This window comes from Heterocephalus glaber, unplaced genomic scaffold (genome assembly GCF_053883595.1).
Source record: "Heterocephalus glaber isolate CG9 unplaced genomic scaffold, H.glaber_assembly_v1.0 deba00001447, whole genome shotgun sequence".
Lineage (NCBI taxonomy): Eukaryota > Metazoa > Chordata > Mammalia > Rodentia > Bathyergidae > Heterocephalus > Heterocephalus glaber.
The window spans coordinates 3,091,527-3,108,016 of NW_028258299.1; positions in this window are offsets into that span (position 1 = coordinate 3,091,527).

A 16,490-nucleotide genomic window follows, 5' to 3' on the forward strand; every position below is an offset into this window, starting at 1 on the left:
CTTTTCAAGTGCCTTCTCCTGCATCGTCACATTTCCAATGCCTCATTATTTTTACAAAAGGAGTAACTCGGCATGTAGAGTTTTAATCCTCTTCCTATCTTGGAACCACAAACATTTCCACAGCCATTCAATGAGTCAGGCATCAGCTCTGGAGAACAGAGCAAACAACAGGAGCGGTTTATTTTAATCCCTGCTCCAGTCTTTGAAGTTCAACACATATTCAAATCACAACACCATCCCGGGCTGTGTGAGTGGGGTCCTGCTGCTGGTCTCTGAGCCTCATTTTCTCCATTTGTGAAATGAGGATGGAACCATTTATCCGAGAGGGGGCTATGTCAAGGGTTGAACGAGACCATGTTCGGGGGGGGGGGGATTGGCCACATTATGCTGCGTAACAAACAGCCCCTGAATGCTTGAGCGGTGGCTGATACTACAGCTGACTTTTCATTTGAGCTTCACAGCTCACCAGGGCTTCTGCACACCACAGCCGCTGAGGGACTCAAACAGATGGACCCTCGTCCCAAAAGATGTTTCCACAGTTCCAGAGGCTGAGCAAAGGAAACACAATAAGCCTCATGCTGTTTCTTAAATCTCCTGCTGGGAAGGGATAGACAGCCCTTCTGCTCACAGGCTGTTGCCTTCGATGACCGAGGCCATGTCGGAAATAAGGGGCCAGAGACAGAAGCGAGTGCCTGCTGCCCCAGCACTGGGTAGGGTGGGGGCTGAGGCAGGAGGATCGCAGAGTTCAAGGCCAGCCTGAGCGATTTAGCAGTTTTGCAAGACTGTCTCAAAGTTAACAAATAAAGGGCTGGGCTTGTAGGTAGCTTCTCGTAAAGTTCCTGGTTTCTATCTCCAGTACCACTTAAAAATGAACAAAGAAGAAAAGCAAAGGGTAGAGATGGAGAGTCAGTTTGGGGCCAATGGCCAGAAGACGGGATCATTTCTATAGAACTCCAGTTAGTGCCTCTCTCCCAGCCCCTCTTTGTCCTGCCGAGTAAGTACTTCCTGGGTCCGTTCCCAGCCCAAAGTCCCCAAACCACGTGAGCGCTGGGCTAAACAACAGACCAGCTCCTTGGGGCCTTGCTAATGTGGGGGGCACTGAGCATCTCAGCGGGGAACTTGGGGCACCAGTGCAGTGGGGGGGACTCCTGCTGTGTCCTGACAGTGCTGCCACCAAGGCCATAGACCCAGCCTGGTGCCCCAGAGCCACACAGCCTCGGCCTGGTGATAACTTTCTGTAACAGCTCCACCTGGAAGTGAAGGTCTTTCGGGCCCATGTGATCCGAAGGTGGGGACCCCCTCCAGCCCCAGGTCACCCCACGCCGCACCTGTATGGACAGTCCACACCAAGTGACCATCCTCGGCAAGACTGTGTATGACGACCGGGTCCCCACATGCGGTCCCTCTCCCACACGCACAGGGTGGCCCATGCCTGCCCCGCAGCCCCAGCCAGCTTGGCCAAGTCTGGGAGCTTCTCCTGTGCCTCCTGTGGTGTGAGCTGAACCCCACTTTCTGCAACCACATCTTCCAAATCTGTGCTCCTGGGGGCCTTCCTCAGCCCTGGGGCACCATCAGAGTTTCCTTCTGTGTCACAGTGGCTCTTTCATCCCGGGAATCATCCCTCATGCTTCGCTTCCCCATGAGGCCGACTGCGCAGCTGCTGTCACTGTCTGGGTCCCAGTGCTGCCATCCTGGCTCTCGAACACAAAGCTTCAGCCTCCCACCCATGGCCCGAGGTCACACTTCCTTCCCTCAGCGACACCTCAAAAGCTCTTTCTCTGTGCCCAAAGCTCAACTGCTCTTCCTCGCCCGACACAAAGGCTTCTGCCCTGGCACGTGTGGGACAGAGGGCTGCGTTCTCTCCCTCCCTTAGTTATGCACACAGCTTGTGTCCTTAGAAGGTTCAAGGAATGAATGAAAAATGGAAGCAGGGGGTCTTGGCTGCTTGCCAAACACCAAGGCACAGCGACACTTGGCAGGGTGGGGACGGTAGATCAGGGTTCACATTCTGGTGACTCCAGTGCGGGAGGAGGGCAGGGCCAGGTGCACTGAACCCTGAACCCCTGAACCACAGTGGGGGTGGACACTGCAGGGCTGGGACAGGCAGGCTGCATCCATGCAACCCGGTCCCCCTACAGCCAGGCCACCCTGGTCCAGAGCCCCCGGAAAGATGCAGGGGGTCGGGAGGAAAGTGGAGGCCTCAGTGTCACATGGGGCGGAAGCTAGAGTCAAACCCCACCACAGGGGCTGGGACCTCGGGGTTTCACGGGTGTCCCCTGCCCTCAGCCCAGGGAATCCGGGATTCCAGCAGGGGTTTGGGCAGGCGGGACTCACAGGAGCCAGCCTGAGCAGGAAGCAAGCCTAGCAGTGGCAGCACACAGATGCAGTCGCCAAACTTCAGCCACCTGCCCTCGACCTCAGGTTTGCCCAGCAGATGGTGGGCCGAGACTGATGGCAGGGGAGCCAGCCGAGGCCTCCCGGAGCCCCATGCTCCCTCTGTCCTCTGTGCACGTGCAGCTGCCCGGGAAGAGACAATCCCAGCACAGCCGACCTGGCCGACAGCGACCCCCAGGTGCAGAAGCAACCCCCACAGCCTGTTGCTGCAGGCCTCCGACACGTGGGCCTGCTTGTTATGTAGCAGCACTAACCCATGCCCCTCTCTGTCTTATGCTTCCTCCGGGACAATAACTAAGAGTATAAATGAAGTATAAGAAGCAAATTCCTAATGTGTAGAAGAAAATAGGTGACTGTTTTTATGACCAGAGAGTAGAGAAGAAGTTTATAAGACATAAAAAGCAGATGCCATAAAGGAAAATACAGACAGATTCAGCTCTATTAAAAGCAGAACCTTTGACCCGACAAAGGAGGCCATGAACAAAGTCAGCGTGTGCCAGTGAAGCACTGTTAGCCGCTTCACAAACATAAACAGCACACGCCAGCTCAGCATTGGCCATCAGCACCAGGAGAAGCAAAGACGAGGGGAAAATGGGCCAGGGGCAGAGCAGGGCACCCATGGGGCCAATGGCCACAGGGCAGGGCATGCCACTGCACGGCCACCGGAGCTATGAAAGAAGACAGCAGCACAAAGTTATTCCACACCATCGGGCGGCAAAATGTTAGGCAGTTTGGCAAGGAAAGGGATGAAGATGAGCAGAGAAACCTGCTGACTGCTGCCAAGGTCCAACGTGAGCCGTGCTCTGGAGGAAGGGCTGGGGGCAGGCAGGTCCCAGGACCCCAAGCCTCACCGGCAAAGTGGCTGTCTGCTCCAGGACCTCTGTGACACCTGGGCGGGCCTCCCCTGCTCCTCAGAAAGGCACAACTCCAAACCAAGCACGGTGGTCCATGCCTAGGATTCCCACACACTGGGAGGCAGTGCATCATAAAGGCAGGAGGATCATAAATTTGGGCCCAGCCTAGGCAACTTAGCAACTTAGCAAGAGCCTGCCTCAAACTAAAAAATAAAAAAGGTGCTGGGGACGTAGCTCTGTGTGAAGGCCCTGGGTTCAATTCCCAGTACCACTGAAAGAAAGAAAAATGTAGAATTTCAGACTCATTCAGCAAATACCAATGAAAGGACAGAGCAAACTGCAGGTTCCACTGTGTGGACCATTTGCCTAAAGTTCCCAAAGCAAAAAGCAGAAAGACTATGCATCCCCTATGGATGTGCACACTCAGCTTTAAAGCCCGGATGAGCAGAAGCAAGCAGCCAGACGAGAACATGGGGGGGACCTGAGGGGCAGGGCTCCATCCCCAATGTGGTCTTCCCTTAAAACCACCCTCTGCCTGGTACAGAGCTGCCCTGGGTCAGTTTGGGCCGGACAGTGGGCTCAAGCATCTGCCCCTTGTCTCCACACTGTCCGCACAGTCATTTTGTGCCAGATTTTGTGCTGCAGCACAAGTGGGAGCTTCCCTATGCACAGCAGCGCTGCTGTGTGCCGGGTGCAGTCCCAGCGCGGCTCCTTCCTTTTTACCTTCTTGTACATTATCTCCAGTACGATGGAGAAGCGCGAACCTGACATCCCTGCACCAAAGCCGGCCACGCCCAGGCCGGGAGGACCGAGGTCGGACCCCGGAGCCTTCGGGGGAAAATGGGGACAAGTAGGCGCTCCCTGCAAAATGGATCATTCCAGGAGAGCTAAATCCCACCTTATCTAATATTGTATCCCGAGGCTGACTAATTTAAACTCCAAAATGAAATGGACATTGGCTTTAAATAAGGATTAGGCCCTCAGCAGGCCCCCGAGTGGATCAGACTGGCATTGCCCATTCCATGGTGTGTGTGGAGGGCCCGGGTGGGGCCTGGCCAGTGCTCTGCCAGACAAGGCGTTCATCTTTAGACTCATGTCCAGGTGACAGCAGAAAACGCAGAGAACCACAGAGAGGACGCCTGACCCTTATGACAGGTCCCCGGGGGCCTCCCCACCCCCACAAACATTCACACACATCGTAGAAGCGTCGGAGAGCTGGGTCACAGCTGTGGGTGACATTGGCAGCATACATCTCCTGGTGGAGCCAGACCCAGAAGGTCCAGCCAAGCTTCTGCTATGAATGCTTGTGACCCCCCCCCCGAACTCACATGCTGGAGTTTAATCCCCAATGCAATAGCATTAGGAGGTAGGACATTCAGAAAGTGCTGGAATCATGGGGGTGCAGCCCCCACAAATGGGGTTAGTGCCCTTATGAAAGAGGCCCAGGTGAGCTTGTTCTCCCTCCACCTTGTGAGGACACAACAGAACTGTGAGACATACCTTTCTGTTGCATACAAGCCACCCAGTCTAGGATATTTTGTTTTATCATCCCAGAGGGACTAAGACAGCCTCCAGCCATCTGTGTGAGCTAAGCAACTCGCTTATCAATCAAGCTGCCCACCGACTTGACTACAATGCAATCCCTCCAGCAGATGTGTAAAGAATACCTGCTCCACACAAGGACAAGGACTCACAATGTTATTGGTTAGGGTACAAAGCAAGTCACAGTACCCCCAAGGTAGCCACTGCAGTAAGCAAACAGCAGCCCCAACTTGCTGTAGCCTGCAGAAGGGTCAGATGCTAGGGAGGGAGGCAGGGAACATGGCAGAGCCTGTGTCCTCAGCATTAAGAATGTTTAATGGCTAGTCCCCAGTTTGGGATCTTCTCCTCCTACCAAAATTCATAGTCATCCCTATACAGTCTTCCTGGAGCTGCAGGGCAGCTGAGAAAAACACAGATGAGAAGAGAAGAGTACACAGAGAAGGCACATTCTTGGCACCTTCAGCAGCAGATGTCGTACAAGAAGGAGAGCAGCCCTCTGGGGTCCATGGGTGGTAGGTCACATGCAAAAATCTATCTGTGGACACCCTAGTTCATAGACTTGGAGCATTTACAGACCGAGAGGGTAAGAATCTTCTCCAGCTCTCAGCCTTGGGTGTCAAGTCCAGAAAGAGATTGATGGAAGAAGAAACAGGACCACAAGCAGGGAGCTGTCATCATGACCAACAGAGGCTCCAGGTCCCTACTAAGGACAAGGACAGCTATATGCCACCAGTGAGTGCTGATATGCGGACACCAGGACCCCCATGTCACACGTGGCGGGCTCTAATGACAACCGTGTGACAGATACTGTGGCTGCTGTCTGAGGCACTGAGCTGTTAAATACACCTGGCAGAATGTTGAAGAGTTAGGGTTAAAATTATTCCCTTGCTGTTTTGTTCTGTCTGTTGTTTGTTCCTCTTTTTGTCTTTTTTGTTCTTTTTTGGATTGATTGAGTACTTTTACTCCTCTTTGTCTTCTTTGTTGGCTTTGTAGACAAAACTTGCTTTGCTTAGCTTGGTTTAAATTTTAGGAGTTGCTTAATGGTTTAAATTATAAGTCTTTGACTCAATATAAGAACCATCAGCAACATATGAAGTAATACTATAGTTTTTCATGAATGCTACAAAGACCTCAAGATAGTTGTTTTCATTTCCCTACTTTTGACTTTTCAGACGTTATTTTCATACATTTTTGCTTCTATGTATGCTATCAGCCTCTACTACATTGTTATTTTGCTTTAAACAGTAGATTACCTTTAAAACAATTTTAATGTTTCCTTTTCACCCATATATTTACCATTTTCTGTGCTTGGAGGTCCAGATTTCCACCTAGTACCATGTTCCTCCTGCTTAAAGGGTTCCCTTTAACATTCCTTACAGCAAGCACCTGCTAGTAATTAATTCTTCATGCTTTTGAATGTCGGAATGCCTTCATTGCACTTTCGGAAGGATATGTTTACTGGGTATAGAATTAGTGATTGATGATCACTTTCTTCTTAAGTACTTAACGGCTGTTCCCCATCACCCTGTGTCTGGAATCACTTCTAACTAGAAATCCCCTGTCATTCTTAACTAGGTCTCCATATAGACATCTCATTTTCCTCCAGCCACTTCTAAGGTTTTTTATCCTTATCCTTGGCTCTTAGCACTTTGCTTATGATTCTATGTCTTGGTAATCTTCATTCCCATTCTCCCTGTGCTTAGGGCTCTTTGGAATTCTCATATCTCTGAGTTTACAGTTTTCACCAAATTTGAAACTTTTCAGCTATAGTTCTGTACACTTTCTTCACATCTCCTCCACCTCTTTCAGGAACTATACTTACATAGGTATTAGTGTTGTCAAAGCTGATTTTCTGTTCATTTCATTTTTATTTTTTTCTCTGTGTTCTTTTTAGTTTCTACTTCTACATCTTCAGCTTTATTAGTCTTTATTTCTGCAGACCTAATTTATCATCAATCCTATCCAGCCTACTGTTTCATCTGAAACGCTGTATCTTTCACCTGTCGAAGTCTGGGTTGGATCTTCTGTGTCTCTGCTTACCCTTTGGAAGCTTTCCTCTACCTTCCTGATGTGAAATGATATTGTCACAGTAACTGCCTTAATGTCCTGTCTTACTGATTCTGTCACCTGAGTCATCTCTGTGTATCTATTGAATCTATTGATCAACTTTTCTTCTCATTATTGATTGTAGTTCCTGTTTCTTTGCATGCCTCACAGGTTTTGGTTGAATGACAGATAATGTGAATTTTACTCAATTGCAAGTTGGGTATTGTAGATTCCTATAAATATCAGTGAGCTTTGTTCCAGGATGCAGCTAAAGTGTCTGTAAAGATTCCGGTCCTGGGGTGCCTTCCTTTTATGCCTCTAAATGAGACTAGCTCAGCCTTAGCCTAGGGCTCATCTTCCCCATTGTGGACTCTTTTCTGAAATGTTGGGAGCCAGCATTTCAAATTTTGGATTTTTTTGGATTTGGAATATTTGCATATGCAGAATGACATATCTTGGGGATAGGACCCAAGTCTAAGCACAAAATTCATTTACATTTCATAGATGATATACACCTTATACACATAGCCTGAAAAAAATTATAGACAATATTTTTAATAATTTGGGGGCATAAAACAAAGTTTCAGGGTGTGATGTAGAATTTTCCAATTGTGGCATCATGTCAGTGCTCAAAAGCTTCAAGTTGTAGAGCATTTGGGATTTCAGATGTTTGTGGATGAGGGATCCTCGGGAAGAGTTTTCCACAGTTGCTGGTGGGAACAGCAAATGCACCTGGTTCTGGGGAGGGTCACTCCTCCTTCTTTCTGCTCCTTCCCAGGCTTGAGCAACACATCCACACACACACACACACACACACACACACACTGCTCCACTGAAGACCCTGGAGCCTTTTTTGCCCTATGCGCTTCTCTTCTCAGTGCACCAGGTTCTCTCCAAGTTCAGCTGAGCTCCCTTGCTGTCTCAGCCTCCTTGCCCACATCCCTGACTCACACGCATCAGCAGGCTCAGCTCGGCTCCTCCCTTCCTTCCTGGCTGGAGTCCTGTGAGCAGGGCCCATGCCCTTGACCTTCAGGCTGTGCATGTCTCTCAGTCCTGTTCTGAGAGTTTCATCAGCTTCCAAGTGAGGAGCTGTGGGCACTCTCCTCGGTGCTCTTCAGTTCTGTACACTATCAGCCATTGTTCAACGTCCTCCTGTTACTGCTTAACAGTGCCTATCACTCGCGCTCCACCTTGGATCCCATCATCATTAACTGAACCTTGACCTCCACACTGTCATCCCAAAGGTGCTGAGCTGGATCCACTCGAGGTATCATTAGCAACCGAGATCAGAAGGTCCAGCAATTTCAGTCAAGGTCTGATACCCTCAATCAGCACATCCGCAAGGTAGCCCCTGTTAGAGAAGGGTCTTTACACATCACAAGTCTGGTCTGCAATTCAAATCAGGGAACTGAGCCCGGTAATGTTTTTCCGACCTTCTCCCTTAACAACGATGAGTTTATAATTACCCACTTCCCTCCAGGGAAATGAAACCCTCAATTCCTGATTCACCAGTAAGTTTAGGAAGAGGAGGTGGAGAAGACTGGGTCAGACCTATTCCTGGAAGATGCCAGGCAGCTCCCGGAGATGAAAATCATGACCACTAATGGATATGCATGTTTAGATGTTTCAGTTACTGGTAAAATTAATACCCTGTTTAATATTAATAGACGCGATGTTCATCTCTGGGGCTGTTAATCTGCTACCTTCCCACTACGTCACAGGTAAAAATAGCTCCCGGTGATTAGCCAGGTGGGCACAGATGGGGGGGTGGGGAGGGAGGAGGAAGGAACCAGGCGTAATAACGGGGTGGTGGCAGCTGTGTGCATGCTAAATGCCTGTGGCTCATCAGAAACCTAAGGAGGAGGACTTCCTCCAAGCACAGAGACTTTCTGGAACTTCATTCATGGGTTCGTTCATTAGCAAATATGGAGGAAATCTGTCCCCGTGCCAGGCCTTGGGCAAAGGCCATGCTACTTTAGCTTATTTATCCTCACACGAGCTCCCCAGTGGGGCTCCTGGCCATGGGCAAACCCCGAGGCTCGAGGCCCTGGGGGGGACAGCCACAGGTCAGGGACCCGAGGCTGCAGGACCCCGGCCCCTGCCTCTTAGGACTTCTTCCTCTGGCGAGTCTGCCCTCAGAATCGTGCCCCTGTACCAGGGAGACGGTGGGCAGGTGAGGCAGAAGGAAGAGAGCCAGCTTGGCCCTGAAGGCCCAACGCTCAGGCCCCGACTCCACAGCTAAGGAGAGATTGGAAGAAGCTCCTTCCCGGGCAGCAGCTTCGGATGGATTTTCATCACGACTGAACACAGATTGATGAGCACCTACTGTGTGCAGGAACTGGGCCAGACACTGCAAAACTAGGGCCAAGGCAGACCCTGCCCTGGCTTCAGGAAGATGGCTGTAGCTGGGCCAAGCTAGATCCCGACAAGTAAAATGTGCGTCACTTCTATTAATATTAAAGAGAGTATTAATTTTACGGGTAACTGAAACATTAAACATGTAAATCCATTAGCAGTCATTATTTTAATCTTCAGATAGACAATAAGTAGGCAGGTGGATTAGCTATTACACAAATAGAAAGAAGGACTGAAAATACAGGCTTCCTGAAATAGGTAGGGGTGTAGGTAAGTGGATGGATGGATGGATGGATGGATGGATGGATGGATGGGTGAATGCGTGGATGGATGGATGGATGAGTGCATGGATAGATGGATGGATGGGTGAATGCGTGGATGGATGGATGGATGAGTGTGTGGATGGATGGATGGATGGATGGATGGATGGATGGATGGATGGGTGAGTGGATGTATGCATGCATAGATGGATGTGTGCGTGGATGGGCGGATCCATCCTTCCATGCATCCATCCATATATCCAGCCAGCCAGCCATGTGTCCATCCATCTGCCTATTTCAGGAGGCCTGTATTTTCCCACTTCCCCCATGTTTCCTTCACTTGCTGATTTTACAACATTCTTCCTACATTCCTGGTTTTGGGCTTCACTCTGGGTTCAATGATGAGCCCTCTGGACCCAGGGCCAGTGAGAAGGCAGCTGCTAAGCCGGGACCATTGTGATCATGGCTGCCACAAATGCTGAGAGCGAGATCCACCGGGCAGAAGGACCCTACAGGGAACCTGACCCAGCCTGCTGGCCGGGGGCTGCCTGGAGGAGGTGGCTCCACCGACTAGAGGGGAGGCCAGGCAGAAGAGGTCAGGCACTGAGAGATGGTGAACCCCGAACCCCAGGGTCTCACTAGGACCCTGGTCCCGGGGACCTTGCTGGCCTGTGCTCACTTGTGGCAGCAGCCCTGCTCCAGCCTGTGAAGCCTCCACCTGCCTGAGGCTGGAGCTTGCTGATCTCCCGGCCGCTGGAGCGGGACTTGCTGCACAGAAGCAGCTGGGGGCATCACTGCCAACCCACGCCCTGCAGTGATGAGCGGTTTGTTCTCACCCTTCCTTCTTCGTTTGGAGGTCTCTGACTCCTTTCCGTCTTCCAGCTGGGTCCTGAACTCACTCCCTCTCGCTCCTCTCCTCACCAGGAGACAAAATGTACTCATTTCTAAGCCTCTGAGCCTGGAGGGAAGCAAGTTATGCAGCGTGTGACTGCTGTGGCTTCCTGAGAGTCTGTGGCCGCTGGGGAAGGACACAGCCTGGGCTGGGCTTTCTGTAAGTGACAAGTGTCCGGGCCACCTGATCTGTGTGGCCTCCCCACCACACCCTGTCCACTCTGCACAGATGGCCACGTGCGTCCCTTCCCCACGCCACCCACCAAGTCCCAGAGGCCCACGGTCCGCAGTGGCACCGACGCATCATCTCTCCGTCTCCATGGGTCCAGACCTGGTTAGCAGTGCCCCAGGCCACCCGGGGTGACATCTGGGTGTGAGCTGGGGCTGCGTCTCATCCAGAGGCTTGGCGCCAGCCCTCTTCCAGATTCACTGACCTTGGGAGAATTCAGGCCCTTGTGATTGTTGGACCGGGATCTCAGCTCCTAGAGGCACCCCCTCCTTTCCTTCCATGTGCCGCCCCTGCCACCCCAGCATAGCAGCAGACTGCTTCAAGGCCGGCAGAAGAGCATGGAGCCCCGATCCCCCCACTCGATTTTCCTCTTCGGCTCCTTGGCCCTTGTGTAGAAAAGGACTCACCTGATTAGCCCAGGCCCACCAAGGTCAATCCTGGAGATGAACTTAAAGCCAGCTAGTTCAAGACCCTAAGCACACCGGCAGCGACCCTTTGCACTGCCCTATAATATAACCCACTGGTGGGAGTGCTGTCCCCTCAGAGCCTCGCTGACCCCAGGAGGGTATTACACAAGGCCTGGGCCGGGAGAGCCATCTAGACACCCACCTGGCCGCTATGTCTTCCCGGTAGTCAGTGCCGGCCTGATTGGCTCCCGGCAGGCATCTGCACCTTACCCCACTCCAGAGGGAAAAGCAGTGGTGGGCAGGGGCTTCTGAACCCGCAGCTCAGGTGAGCTGGGTTGAAATTTAGCTCTGACACTAGCTGACTGAGCTGACGCAACACAATCCACGGAACACCTGTGGGCCTCAGTTTCCTTATCTGTAAAATGGGTTCGGTGAGGACACCCACCTAGAATAGTTCTGAAATTCACACGACAGGACAGGCGTCGCGCTGAGCCGGGGGCCTGGTACACAGGGATGCTCAGCGCTGTCACTGCTGCGATCCTTGTGCCCACTGCTCTCCCTGAGCACAGCCAGGGACAGGAGGCTCATCCCCCACACACACCGCTGGCACACGCAGAGAAGGAGCAATTAGCCTCTGGCAATAAAAGAACGCAGGGCCGTCAGCGGGCTGCTGGGGGAATTTATGAACTCTGCAAAGGCTGGAACAGCTACAAGACGGCTTGTCAGGGGACCACTTCTCGCGAAGAGCAGAAACATCCTCCGTCTCCGCCAGGCGTCCGGGGCGCGACTGCTCCGCAGTGCGCCTGCGCCTCCTCCTCGGACCCCAAGGACCCCAACCCGGCCGCTCTCAGGCAGGCAGCTCTGCCCACTCGGGCCCTGCCGCTGCATCTGAAAGCACTCGGCCTCCCAGAGCCCCCGGAGTCCCCGGAGCGGAGTGGAGCGGCCGTTCCTTTCCTTGTTTTAAACAAAGATCCATTATGCAAATTGATCGTAAAATGTTTAAAGCTTCTTGTCCTCTTGCAATGAATCACAGGCCCCCTGGGCCCTGCTAAGGCAGCAGACAACCTCACAGCCCCGTGGGTGGCAGACATCTTCATTCTTTTACATCCTCTCTCCCCCTCCTCTCCTGGGCCCCTTCCCATTTGTGCGAGATCTAGCTCCTTACTTCTACTATCTGTCTCTTATTTTGCTCTTTATTTACATTTTGGGTTTCTCATATAAGAGAAACCATGTAATATTTAAGCGTGTGTGTCTGATTCGTTTCACTCAACATTATGGTCTCAAGATACGTCCATATTCTACAGATGACTCAACTTTATCCTTCTTTAGGACAGAGTAGTACTCCATGGTGTGTAACCACATTTTCTTTATCCACTCATCTGGCTCATCTCTCTGGCTGGCCGGCCATCGCTGCCATCTAACACAAATGCTCACAGATGTGTACACATGTACACACACGCCCAGCAGTGGCACTCCTCTGGCTACCTGCCCTCCTCCCTTCACAGAGAGGAGCACGCAGGCCCCTCCAAACACCTCCTTCCTGTCCTGCACCCACCAAGCACTGCACTTGGACCCAATCGGTGCAGCCAGGTGCCCCCGAAGACCAGCCCCCTCTTCTGCAGCTCCCCACCACGTCCTACTGTCTGGGGCTGCCCGCATGGGGCCTGCCTCCTGCATGTGTCTGCACCACTCAGGAAAGGAACCCATGGGCCGGGGATTTAGCTCAGTGGTTCCACCACCTGCCTCGAAAGCGCAAGATCCCAAGTTTGATCCCCAGTACCAAAAAAAAGAAAGGAACCCAAACCCATCATGGTGGCACATGCCTGTGATCCCAGCACTCGGGAGGCTGAGGCAGGAGGATTGCTGTGAGTTTGAGGCCAGCCTGGGCTGCATACTGCGACCCTGTCTCCAAAAACCAAACAGGAAAGAAAGAGGGAGGGGGAGGGAGGGAAACAGAGACAAGGGGAGAGGAGAGGAACTGGAACTCACCTTCATGGAGGTGTAAGTGGCCAATGTCCACTACCGGTATTGGCTGAGCACCCAGATTTCAGGCTCAGGCCCCCGAGAGCAGCCAGGCACCAGCACCCACACCACATGGGACCCAGGGAAACAGCTTCTGGCTCCACACCGTGAACCCAAACACTGCAGATTCGGGACCATGTCGGAAGAAATGGCCACGGGGCTGCAGGTGGACACTTGCTTTCAGTATGAATAAGGCCCAGGCTGGACCTGCCAAAGCCCCGGTGGGGCAGAGATTGAGGAGGAGCCGTGGCACGGCAAGACGCCGCTTCAGGCCAGAGATGGAGCCCACCTCAGGTCCTCCCACCTCCTCAGTGATGTGGTCTCCACTCTGCTTGTGCAGTCTCCAACCTGAGCAGCCTGATGTAGCAGCCTTGCACAGTACAAGCATGCAGCTCCAGTACAAGCAAGCAAGACAAGAAGGGAGCCAGAGAGGCAAAGAAGTAAGTTCAGGCCCAAAAGCCTGAATTCCACAATCACTACATCTCCGCTCAGAGATGCAAGATGGGATGGCGAGGGCCTGCCTCGGCTGTCAGTGGCTTGACAAGCACTCGCCGCAGTCTCAGTCAGGGCCCTGGGGTGCAGATGACACAGACGTGCCATGCGCCAGTGCACTGCACACAGACGCCCACGCACCCAGGCCGAAGGCAATGACAAGCCGGGAACATGGCCGGAAACAGCTGCAGTTTGTTCTCTGCCTTTCTAGGCCTCCGGGAAGAGAAGACTGGAGCCTTTCGGAAAGAGCTGGTCTCCACAGAGGCCTGGGGCCCACTGTGCTCTGAAGCCAAGAGGGAGGCCGGCAAAGTGGCCCTGGGTCCCACAGGCGGGCCCTGGGATCCTGATAATTTTGTTCCTTCTCCTAGGAGATGGGAACTTCCTCTAGTGGGGCCTGCAGCAGCCCACCCTTCAGGCCCAGGAACACAGTGACCCTGAAGACCAGATGTGTGGGATCCGACTCTCACTCAGGCCCGATGCTGTCCGGAGGGCTCAGGGCCACAGGAAGAGCTCTGTGGCCCAGGAAGGACGGGGAACAGGCTGCAAGGCTGACCTGACTCATTCCTGTGAGCAACACTCCAAACTGCAACTGAGAAAGACTCCCCAGGTTCACAGTCCACTGAGGGGCAGCTGCCTGTGGTGCCCCAGCAGTACGCCAGGCAGGAAGCTCTCTCGTGCACCACCTGCTCCTCGGGCAGCTTTTCTGCCAGTGGGGACAAGACTGGACTCTCCTGTCAGACGGGCTGCAAACACTGGCCTCGACATCTGCAGGTGCCTGACTGCCGGTTGTGCTCCTGTGAGCTGTGGCCCTCCGGAGCGCAGAGGCAGCATCAGGGGTTAACCCCAGAGCCTGGTGGGGGCGGGGGGGGGGCTCGGGGAGCCTAGAGGGCGCCATTGGCCTCAGGATACAGCCTCTCTGATGCTGCCCCTCCACCCACCCTCGCTGCCTGCCTGGGGCAAAGGGAGACAGACGCACCCAGCCTGCACCTCAGCTCACCTGCACCAGGTCTGGGGTTCTAAGGCTGCCTTCAGTGTTGACAGAGCTTGGAGGTGACAGGGTGGACACCCAGAGGGGCGAAAAGAAGGCTTCTGGGTGGAAGGAGCCCTTCAGGAGGCAGAGGAAAGACAGAGGAGAAGCCTTTGTTATTTAAGACCAGTGATAGACTCACTGGGGCTGCTCCTACATCCGGGTCTCGGAGCAGAGCATCAGCCTCCCTTGCCCTCCCTGGAGATGGGCTTGGTCATGTGACTTGCTTTATCCAATGGAGGGGGAGAGAGGGTATGAGTGACCACACCCCCACTTTGCTGTGGTGCCCAGGAGCTCCAGATGGGGAAGGTTCTGGTCATCTCATGCGGATCAACCCAGCTTCCATCAGTATAGATGGTGATCCAGAAGTTAGGTGCGTGGCACCAAAGCAGTCCAGCAGCAGGAGTTCAGGGCGCAGAGGCCGGAAGCTGGACAGGTAGTGGCCACATTGCAGTGCTAAGATGCTGGCGGGAGGAAAGGCCAGGTCAGGGGATGGGGACACATCCAGAGATAAACCAGCAGACTAGCGGTCTCAGCCTCGGTGACACCCAGGTAGACAAAGCGTGCACCGCCCCAGGAAGCCTGTCTGAAGAAGAGGGGCGGGCAGTGCAGTGGGCCGGGCTGAGCGGCCCGAAGACACAGGTCCCCTCCCACTTTCAGAGGCCTCTGTGACCATGAGGACCACCCGCGTGAGCCCCAGACAAACATGCTCTGGTGGCCCAAGTTCCACAGGCAGGAGGCGGCTGGGGAAGTTCCAGGGCCTCAGGGAGAGCCCAGCCCCCTTGCTTACTCTCAGTGTGGCCGGGAAGGACGGCAGAGGAAGCCACCTGTCCCCAAGCATGAAGTCAAGGGCAGAAAAGCACCCTGGGTGCCTTGGCCGGCAGCAGAAGCAGGGCCTGGCCCGATCCCACCCCGTGGTGAGTCGGGCCTCCGAACCTCTGCCCCGAGGGCTCTGCCATCTCCACAGACCCGGCTGCTCTGCGGGAGCCGAGCCCACCTTCCGCACAGTGCCAGTGCCACATCCTGCTCCCATCCACCGCCCGCTGGGGGCTGGGCCCAGGCCATTTTTCTTTCCAGCTCTCAGACACCTGAGCAAGAGGGGTCCCGCCCACACCCCACTCAAGGCCTCTGTGCCTCCCCCGGGATCTGCTGGCAGGAGGGGGTTCCTGGGTTCTCCTCCCCATGAGCCCGGAGCTGGCAGGGCCCTCTCTATTTATATTTGAAAATAGAGTGCTTGCTGATTAAAAATAGAACTAATGATACCTTTGTTCAACATCAGAGTACAATGGTTTAGGAGAATTAGTTTTCCCCGCTGTGAGATTTTTTGCAATTGATGGCATTTCCAAGTATAACAGAATTTTTCAGAATATTTCTAAGAATAGCTTCTGGCAGGACCCATGGAGGGCGTGAAATTTACCCTTTTCACTGGAAGGAGACTGTTCCCAAACCTTTGAAAGAGTCTCCCTGTGTTTGGAGCCACATGAAGTCCCCAGAACAATGGTTCCTAGAAAACATCTTTTCTCATGCTGATGTGGAAGGAGATCCCTTTTAGAATCTAAGCCCAGCAAGCAGCCCGGTCCCTGCCCTCCTGTGAGGGAAGAGCCTCCCAGGGACAGACATAAGCCAGGGCCCAGCCCTGGGAGGTCAGTTGTGGGTCAGGGCCCTGCATTCAGGTTCTGGGGGAGACCCTCCCAGGGGGAACCGCAGCTGGTCCGCTGTGCGTGAGTGTGTGGTCCAAGGCAGCTGAACGGTGCTGACACAATGACTGGAACCTGGCACTGTCCCCAAAGGTCACCAGCAGGGAGGGGCAGCGCGGCCGGGGTCCCCTGACCACTGCTTTCCAAGGCCTGTCTGCCACAGGCCCTGGGGACCCTGGCACAGCACTTGAGCTTCTCTGGCTTTGCTTCCCAGCCTGAAGTGCAAATCGTCCCCCGCTGCTGTGTGCGGCCACACAGTACCCGGGCACCCCAG